We start from the raw sequence: 8,713 nt of genomic DNA on the forward strand, positions 1-8,713 counted from the left end.
GGTGGGTGTGGGGGAGTCGGGGATGGGGCTCCGGTCGCAGGTGGCCAATGGGCTGATTCATTAAGTGTGTCCCTGGAGGGAAGAAGTGAGAATCCCTGTCTTGGCAGATATTGGGATCCTTTGGAGACTGAGCTGGAAAAGAGGCCGGAGGCTCCTGCGAGCTGCAGGGAACTGGGAACGCAGGGTCCCTGCACCCGGCACATTGTTACCCCCTCACCCAAACTCAGTGCTGGGCTGTGTCACCAGCCTCCCTGGCACCCTTCCTTTCCACACACCTGGGATGCCAAGCTGCTGCCAACAGGGATCCTGGGGGTCACTGTCCCACAACTGGGCCTGCACCTGGTGGCATCTGCCAGGAGGCTCCCCCACCAAGACTCGCCTGTCGCTGTGACCCGGCCCTTACCTCTGACCTTCATCTCTTTTTTCTGCGTCATCATCATCATCATTATCTTTTTTTCACTCACCACCTGTGTGACACCACCCCGTTGTCCCCCTTCCTGTGGGCTCCGACTAATATTCATATGTAATATTTTGCATAATGCTTTATTTTCCACTCCCCTTCATATCTATTTTCTCACAGACTCTGTCTCATCTCAGCCTCTCACCATCCCTGTCTCTACCTTTGGGGAACCAGCCGCTCACATATTTGCAGTAAAATTCTGCCCTGTGGGCTGTGAGGGCTGCTTTATTTCTTCTCTGGCTGTCTCCCTCCTCTCAAGATCCCTACCTTCCCTGCCTCTTCCTGCCTCTTCCAGAGCTCACAGTGCCCTGAGGCTGGGGTCTCCCTCCATCGACTTCCATCTGCAGGCAGCTCACGGCCCAGGTAATCACACTGGCGGGGAGACCTGATTACAGTCTCTTCCTGCCTGCAGATTAATCTGCTCTCTGAGCACAGGCCCATACTTCTGGCACCCCCTGCTCTGAGCTGAGACAGGACCCAGCAAGTCAGCTGTGCCCAGCGAGTGAGGGACAAGGGCCTGCCTGGGCGGGCAGTGTCTGGCCAGCCTTCCCCCACCCCAACAGCTCCCCCATCCTTGACTTCTCAGAATCAGGCCGAGAAGAGCCTATCTGGCCGCCAGGGGCTGGTGACCCGCCCCTGATCGCCCCCGCTCTCCGCCTCATCTCCTGCTCCCAGGGCCCAAATTGTCGTCACTTTCCCAGTGAAGTGTCTGGTCATTTTCAGAAGCAATTTCAGGAGAACATGCAGCTGCTGCTCCCTACCCTGCATTTCCTTTTCCAGGGCTGAAGGCACTGTCAGCTCCCCCGGGGCTGGGGAGGTGGAGGGGCTAGAGCCCCTGGCCCCCTCCTGTGTTTGTCATGTGGATGGTGCCAGCTCAAGCAAGGATGGGGCACCCCTCCTTCCTCTCTATGCTTCCATCTCTCCCTTCTCCTCTCTTTTCTGTCTCGGCTGCTCTTTTCTGGAGTCCAGGAGTGTCTGTTTTCATCTCCTAAAGCCTCTAAGGGTTGAGTTTCCCCATCTGTGTTACAAGGCTGGAATTGGCTCCATCACCGTGTAAGAAACTGGAGTTTGGCTTCCAGTCCTCCCCTTGCTTCCTCTGCCCGCTTCTCCCAGCCCTCTTCCTTCTGGAACATGGCAGCGCTCTCAAAGTCTAGGTTGTTTTAGCCTCTGAGGGGCACAAGCCATTCTGTTTCCCCTGATCCCCCTGGAGCCCTGAGCCATCTCTTCCCCAGGCTCAGTCCTCCCAGCTCTGTCCATCCCTCTTCCAGGCTTCATCCTTTCAGCTCCATCCATCCCTCCCCCAGACTTGATCCTCCCAGCTCAGTCCATCCCTCCCCCAGGCTCAGGCCATCTCTCCTCCAGGCTCTGTACTCTCCCAGGCTCAGTCCATTCCTCCCCCAGGCTTAGTCCATCCCTCCCCAGGCTTGGTCCTCCCAGCTCAATCCATCCTTCCCCCAGGCTCTGAGGGAATCTTGTTCCTTGCTCTGTGTGTTTTCTCCATCTGTCTCCTGGCTGCAGGATATGGCAGGACGTGGAAGCTGCCATCCTTCCACTCTTCACTGGTACCTCCACCCAGTGTCACACATGGCCCTGGCCCTCACCTCCCCACCCCCAGTCCCCTCCAGGATGTCGAGGGAGTCCACAGGTTGTATGTGTGATGGGCATTTCAGGCCGTCTTGTGTGCATAAGCACGTGCTGGGTCTGCCTCCACCTCCAGCCCCAGTGAACTACCGGCTAACCTGTCTCATCTCAGCACAGCTGCACACACCTTTCCCTGGCCTCACCCCAACCTGCCCTGGCAGATAACAAAGAGGAGAGCTGCAGGGGAGGAGCTCCCGGGGACCCTGGACTCCAAGCATCTACTTCTCTAGGCCAGGGAAGGCAACTGAGATACCGTTCAATATAGAATAGGTGTTCAAAGAAAAAAAAACCCTAGGAGCTCTGTTACAGCAACATCCACTCTCTGGTCATTTCCATGTGATTTGTAGGCAAGATGACGCCTGGCCGGCTCTGGCCCTCCAACGCCCTCCTCCTGCATCACCTCTCCAGTGGGTCTTAGCATCAGCTCTTTCAAGTCTTGGCTAATCCCAGAGATCAAGGGTGATCAGCTCTCCCTGCCACCCCCTTGCTTCCCCCATCCTTGGCTCCTGCCATCGTTTCAGAGCTGCTGCATCATCAAAGGACATTATTGATGGTGGACCTTTGCTGAAGCCCTGCCTCCCTGGTGCCAGGCTTGGGGGCAGGGACAGGTGGGTTGGGGGAGAGGGATTGATGCAGGGATGGGCCCAGGAGGCTCTTGGTCTCACACCTCCTCCTCCGGCATACCCAGCTACCTCCAGCCTCCTAGCTTGGGCCTCCATCTCCAGATCGGTGGGGGCAAGAGAGGAGAAGGAGGGAGATGGATGGGTCCAATTAGGAACCCAGCGTCTCAAAGGAACAAGGCAGTCATGTCGTTTGCATGTAAACAGCCTCCGCTTCTCTCCTCATCCTGCCAAATGCTCCCAACCCTGGGTCTTGGCCCATGTTCTTTGCCCACACAGCCTTGTGATTAGCTGGGTAATGAGAAGCTTTTAACGAGGCCCCATTAGCATCTCCCACAATAAAGAGGCCTTGAGACCCATCTGCTGTCCTCACTTTAGGGTGAATGCAGGGCCCTGCGTACCTAGGGTGACTTTTCTCAGTACAGTCCAAGTCCCGGGGTGGGGGTGGGGGTGGGGAGACAAATATTTCAGAACCCCAGACTCACTTGAAAGGCTCCATAGAGGATCTGTGTTTTGGACTGAGATACAAAAAGCTTGTGTTCCTTTCTCATTTTAAAGATTTATTTCAGTAAGTACATTTTTATTGAGCACCTATTATATGCCAAACACCGTAAAACGAGGGATACAATAACAAACAAAACAGACAGAAATTCTTGCATGATGTTTGACATTCTAGAGGCCAGGGTGTGTGGTAGACAGACATATGTAAAATACTTAGCACATTGGATGTAATAACCTCATGAAGAAAAAAACCAGGAGCAGAATACACGGGGTATTGTGGTGGTGATGATTTTAAATGGGATGACAGGGAAAGAGGCCTGTTTGAGAAGGAGATATTGTAGTCAATATGAAGTAAAGTTCTCTCTAATTCCAAGACCTGTGTAGGAGGTCCTAAGTCTTCAAGTCTCTTGGAGAGGTGGGCCACCCTCTCCCTCTGGAACAGTTCGCTGTTCCCTTACAGGTCAAAGTTTATGCCAGTGCAGTAAAAAGAATGAGAGATTTGGAGTGAGAAAGCCCTGAATTTAACCCTGTTCTCCAGTATAGTTAGTAGCTATAGTACTAGAACAAGCGACTGAAACTTCTGGGCCTGTTTCCTCATCTGAAAAAGAGGAATATTCCCTTACGCACGTGGTGGTGATGAAAATCACTGATAGCTTCATGCTGAAGCACCTTGTCAACTTTCAAACCGGCACCGTTATAAACCCTGGAGATGACAGATGGCCCTGGTGAGGCATTCACTAGGAGTCTTCCTCTTTTTTTTTTTTTTTTGAGTTGAAGTCTCACTCTGTCACCCAGGCTGGGGTGCAGTGCCACAGCCTCAGCCTGCTGGGATCAGGCGATCCTTCTGCCTCAGCCTTCCGAGTAGCTGGAATTACAGGCACCCACCATCATGCCTGACTAATTTTCTTTTTTGGTTTATTGTAGAGATGAGGTATCGCTAACTTGCCCAGGCTGGTCTCGAATCCGCGGGCTCAGGCAATCCTCTCACCTCAGCCTCCCAAAGTGCTGGGATTATAGGCGTGAGCCACTGCGCCTAGCCATGGCTTGTCTCCCTCTTATTTAGTAGCAGCATCTCCGTATGGGTCTCAGCTCTGATCCTGGCTCTGACTCTCCCCTGGATCTCTCTCCCTTGGGTGTGAAACAGGCAGATAAGCCCCCTCATCTGTGCAGGGTGTCAGCAAGAGGCTTGAAAGGTCAGAGAAGATTCTGAGCTACAAGGAGACAGGTTAGAGTGGGGAAACAGAATTGGGGGAGAAAGGAAGCAATTCACAGAGCATGCTGGGATGGGGGGATGGAAACAGTCAAACATCGAGCTCTGTTTCTCCTCTCTGAGACTACAGCAGGAAGGACAGAAGTTAGAAGCATGCAACTAGACCTGGCTGATTCATGGGTCAGGAAGGGGAGGAGTGTGCGAGGCATTAGCGCCCATGAGGAGCTGGAGGGAGGCCGACACTGGAGGTGTCTGCATCCCACAGCAGGAGAGACGTGTGGCACCTATTGTTAGGATATGGACAGGGTGAGGGTGGATGGACGGAGAGGGAGAGGCACAGCAGAGAGGGGCAGTACCGCCAGAGCCGGCAAGCCAGAGGTACGCGCTGGCAACCCAGAGATCCGAGTTCATGCAAAGAATTGCAACACACAGAGGTGAGAGAAGAAAAGATTTATTTAAGAAAACTTCACCCCCAACAGACAGGGAGTGGGCCTACGCTCTAGGTGAGTGTGGCAGCATAACTCCCAAAGCCCTGGCTGAACTCCTTTTCCTTGGAGATGTTGCACGTGACTGCCGGGACTTCCTTATGGACCACCTGTGGATGTCTTGGGGCACCTGTGACACCAAGACCCGTTAATGTCTGCCCACATTATCATAGCCCCTAGAGAAGGGTGTGACAAGGATTCTAATGCTCCTGCACCTTCCTGAACGACATTCCTTAGAGCTAATGAAGGGTGCACATGCCCTTATCTCCTAGTGGGTAGCTTTGGGGGATCCTTGGCTTCCCTGTAGATGGGGCCCAATTTACTGGAAGACCAAATTCCCACCTACTCTCCCTCTGCTCTCAGTGGTTATAACTTTTGTAATTAGAAGTTTCATGACTTTTATAATCCTTGCCCTGTGCATGATGTCTTAGGCTTTGTAAATTCCCTTTACTCTAGGCAAGCTTGATTGACACTATGAGATACCTCAAATACCTGGCACCAGGAAGTCTGTTCCTGAAAAGACAAAGTCGGCAAAGTTAATTTGACTTAAAGTGTGCCTTTCTCCAAAAGCATAGCTTCTACTTTCTCATCATTGCATCAGGTTTTAAGAACAAGATGAAAAATGGCTTCCCACTCTCAGTCTGTCCTTTCAACTACATGATGAGGCAGCTCCCACTGGGAGGGTCACAGAGAGAGACATGAGGACTGGAGGAAGGGATGCCAGTCTCACTTCAGGGGGTCCTGAGCCTGGTTGTCCTGGTGGGGGCAGGGGCTGAGCGGCACCTGCCTGAGATGGTTCCAGACTGGCAGTTAGTGAAGGCCCAAAGGGCAAGGAGCTAGTGGGTGAACAGAAAGGGAAAGAGGCCCAGGGTGCCACCTACTGAGCTGGACCCAGTGTGGCCTGAGTGGCATGGGGGCCAAGACCCTTGGCCCGCTAACGGTTTGCAGAAATTACTGACATGGGGCAGGTTGATGAGTAGGAGAAAAGGCATATACATTTATTTAATATGTATAAATGGGACCTTTAGAATGAAGATATGGGGGGGTTGTCTATTTTTATGTTTAAGTTTAATAAAGTATTGCCAGTCATGTAGAAATATGATTGGACTAAAAGGATGTGATCTAATGTTAATAGACAGAGGAGGGAAACCCAGCAAGCTCTGTATGTCTAGATTCTTCTTGGCGACTCTGAGTCATGTGTTTCTTCCTTTAGGGTTCAGGGTAGGTTTCTCTCTGGAATGGGGGTCTTATGACCTATAGTCAAATAAGGTAGGTCAGATAATTTTTCTTAAGATTAGTTTTTTTTTTTTTTTTTTTTTGAGTTGGAGTCTCATTCTGTTGCCCAGACTGGAGTGCAGTGGCCACTCCTGGCCACCACAGCCTCGACCCGCTGAGCTCCAGCGATCCTTCCACCTCAGCCTTCCAAGTAGTCGGAACTACAGGTGCATACTACCATGCCTGGCTAATTTTTGATTTATTGTAGAGATGAGGTCTCGCCAAGTTGTCCAGGCGGGTCCTGAACCCACGGGCTCAGGCAATCCACTCACCTCAGCCTCCCAAAGCGCGGGATGACAGGCTGAGCCGCCAAGCCCGGCTAGGACCAGTTTTTAAAAGAAATAATTTTAGGTTTTATGACGGGCTTTTGGGCGAAGGGGTTCTGTTTTTTAAAAAACCTAGCCTTGGCGGAGGATGGGACTGAGTGACAGGAGGGCAGGAGAATTTCAGAGAAATCTTTTGCTGCTGAGACTACTTTTAAGGATTTCATTTTGGGGTATTGTCCTCTTAACCCCAAAATTCCTTGATATGAATTTTTTTTTTGAATGGGAGTCTCACTCTATTGCCCAGGCTGGAGTACAGTGGCATGCTCACAGCCACCGCAGCCTCGATCTACTGGGTTCAGGTGATCCTTCCACTTCAGCCTTCCAAATAGCTGGAACTACAGGTGTGTGCCACCACGTCCGGCTAGTTTTTTTAATTTATTGTAGGGATGAGTTATCGCCAAGTTGCCCGGGTTGGTCTCGAACCCGTGGGCTCAGGCAATCCTCTCACCTCAGTCTCCTAAAGTGCTGGGATTATAGGCATGAGCCATTGCAACCAGTGATATGAAATTTTTAAAATAAGTATCATAGTCCCAAAATTGAGCTGGTGAACGTCTTGTAAGACATTGAATTAGTCTCTTAGTCCTATTTAACTAGACCAGTCCAGTTAAATAGTTAATAGTTGTATCTCATATTAGTCAGTGGTGCTGCTGATGGGCTTCCAGCAAAGTCAGTCCTCTATATAATTTGAGTAATCTCATATATAAATTTAACATATATATGTAAATATAAAATTTTCATATATGCATATATACATATATGTATATACATATATATATGAAATTTATATATATGAAAGGAGGGATCTCAAGAAACTTAGAATAAACAAAATAAACTTCACATTTTGCCTCAGCATCACCATTTTTTTTTTTTTTTTTGAGTTGGAGTCTCACTCTGTTGCCCAGACTGGAGTGCAGTGGCCGCTCCCCGTCACCGCAGCCTCGACCTGCTGGGCTCCGGCGATCCTTCTGCCTCAGCCTTCCGAGTAGCTGGAATTACAGGCATGCACTACCACGCCCGGCTGATTTTTTGATTTATTGTAGAGATGAGGTCTCACTGCCCAGGTGGGTCTCGAACCTGCGGGCTCAGGCCATCCACTCACCTTAGCCTCCCAAAGGCGCGGGATTACAGGCTGAGCCACCAAGCCCGGCTAGCATCACCATTTTTGCTTAGACTTTACCCCTGACACGCTTTGAGTCTAGCACAGGTTAGACACAGATAAATTTCAAGTAGGCAGGTTTTAGAAGGGGTTCAGACATTTTAAAATTACGTTTTACTGCAGGCCAAGTGGCAGCCTGCCCCACCCCCTCGGCAAATCTCCATCTGATAAAAGACAGAGTCATAGAAATGATAATAGAACACCTTTTTGCTAAGGAGTTTGTGGATTGCAAAAGTCTGGCAGGTCTCTAGCAGGAAAAAACCCCTCCGGGCTCAAACACCCAAGTTAACATAATCAGCTGCTCCTGACGTGACACAGACAGTCCTCCCCCCCCCACACCAAGGCAGCAATCATGACTAACCCACCGTCAGCCTGGGGTCCATCACCTGATGTCAGTACCTTTGCTTACCTAACCCCTTTGTGATGACATGGAGCAGACCACCACTCAATCACTTTAATGACCTTCCCCCATCAAAGGGAAGGATTAAAAGGACTCAAACATGAGCAGCCATTAGCCACTGCCTTGCTAAGCTATGGTGTGGCCACAGGCTCTTGGAGCTATGTCCAGGACATATTTTCTTAAGCTTTGGCCCCCTTCCTTTGGGGAGGTGAATCCCCTCTTTCTCTCTCTCGCTCCAATTTACTTTCTAAACTATATTTTCTAACCTAACTTCTGTGCAATTCTTTGCATCTTTCTTTCTTTCGTTTTTGTTTTTGAGTAGAAGTCTCACTCTGTTGCCCAGGCTGGAGTATAGTGGCACACTCACGGCCACCGCAGTCTCAACTTGCTGGGCTCAGGCAATCCTTCCGGCTCAGCCTTTCAAGTAGCTGAAACCAAAGGCATGCACCACTGTGCCCAGCTAATTTTTTGATTTATTGTGGAGATGAGGTGTCACCATGTTGCCCAGGCTAGTCTGGAATCTGTGGGCTCAGGCAAGCCTCTCATCTCAGCCTCCCAAAGTGCTGGGATTAGCTGGGATTACAGGTGTGAGCGACTACACCCAGCTATTTCTTTTTCTTTTCTTTTTTTTTTTTTTTT

At 50.5% G+C, this 8,713-nt stretch overlaps 1 pseudogene across 1 annotated transcript in view; it reads right to left on the bottom strand.

Moving 5' to 3' along the window:
- Window positions 1-1,048: 1,048 nt before the first annotated feature.
- The window catches only part of LOC103267662, a 16,423-nt pseudogene continuing 8,758 nt past the window's right edge, over window positions 1,049-8,713 (bottom strand). The window contains exons 3-5 of the transcript XR_002482379.1: window positions 5,701-5,753; window positions 5,410-5,430; window positions 1,049-1,269 (exon numbers count right to left, since the gene is read on the bottom strand). The product of XR_002482379.1 is annotated as an uncharacterized LOC103267662 (transcript). The remainder of the gene's footprint in view (window positions 1,270-5,409; window positions 5,431-5,700; window positions 5,754-8,713) is intronic.

Source organism: Carlito syrichta, unplaced genomic scaffold (genome assembly GCF_000164805.1).
Source record: "Carlito syrichta isolate Samal-C Ts95f unplaced genomic scaffold, Tarsius_syrichta-2.0.1 Scaffold308194, whole genome shotgun sequence".
Classification (NCBI taxonomy): domain Eukaryota; kingdom Metazoa; phylum Chordata; class Mammalia; order Primates; family Tarsiidae; genus Carlito; species Carlito syrichta.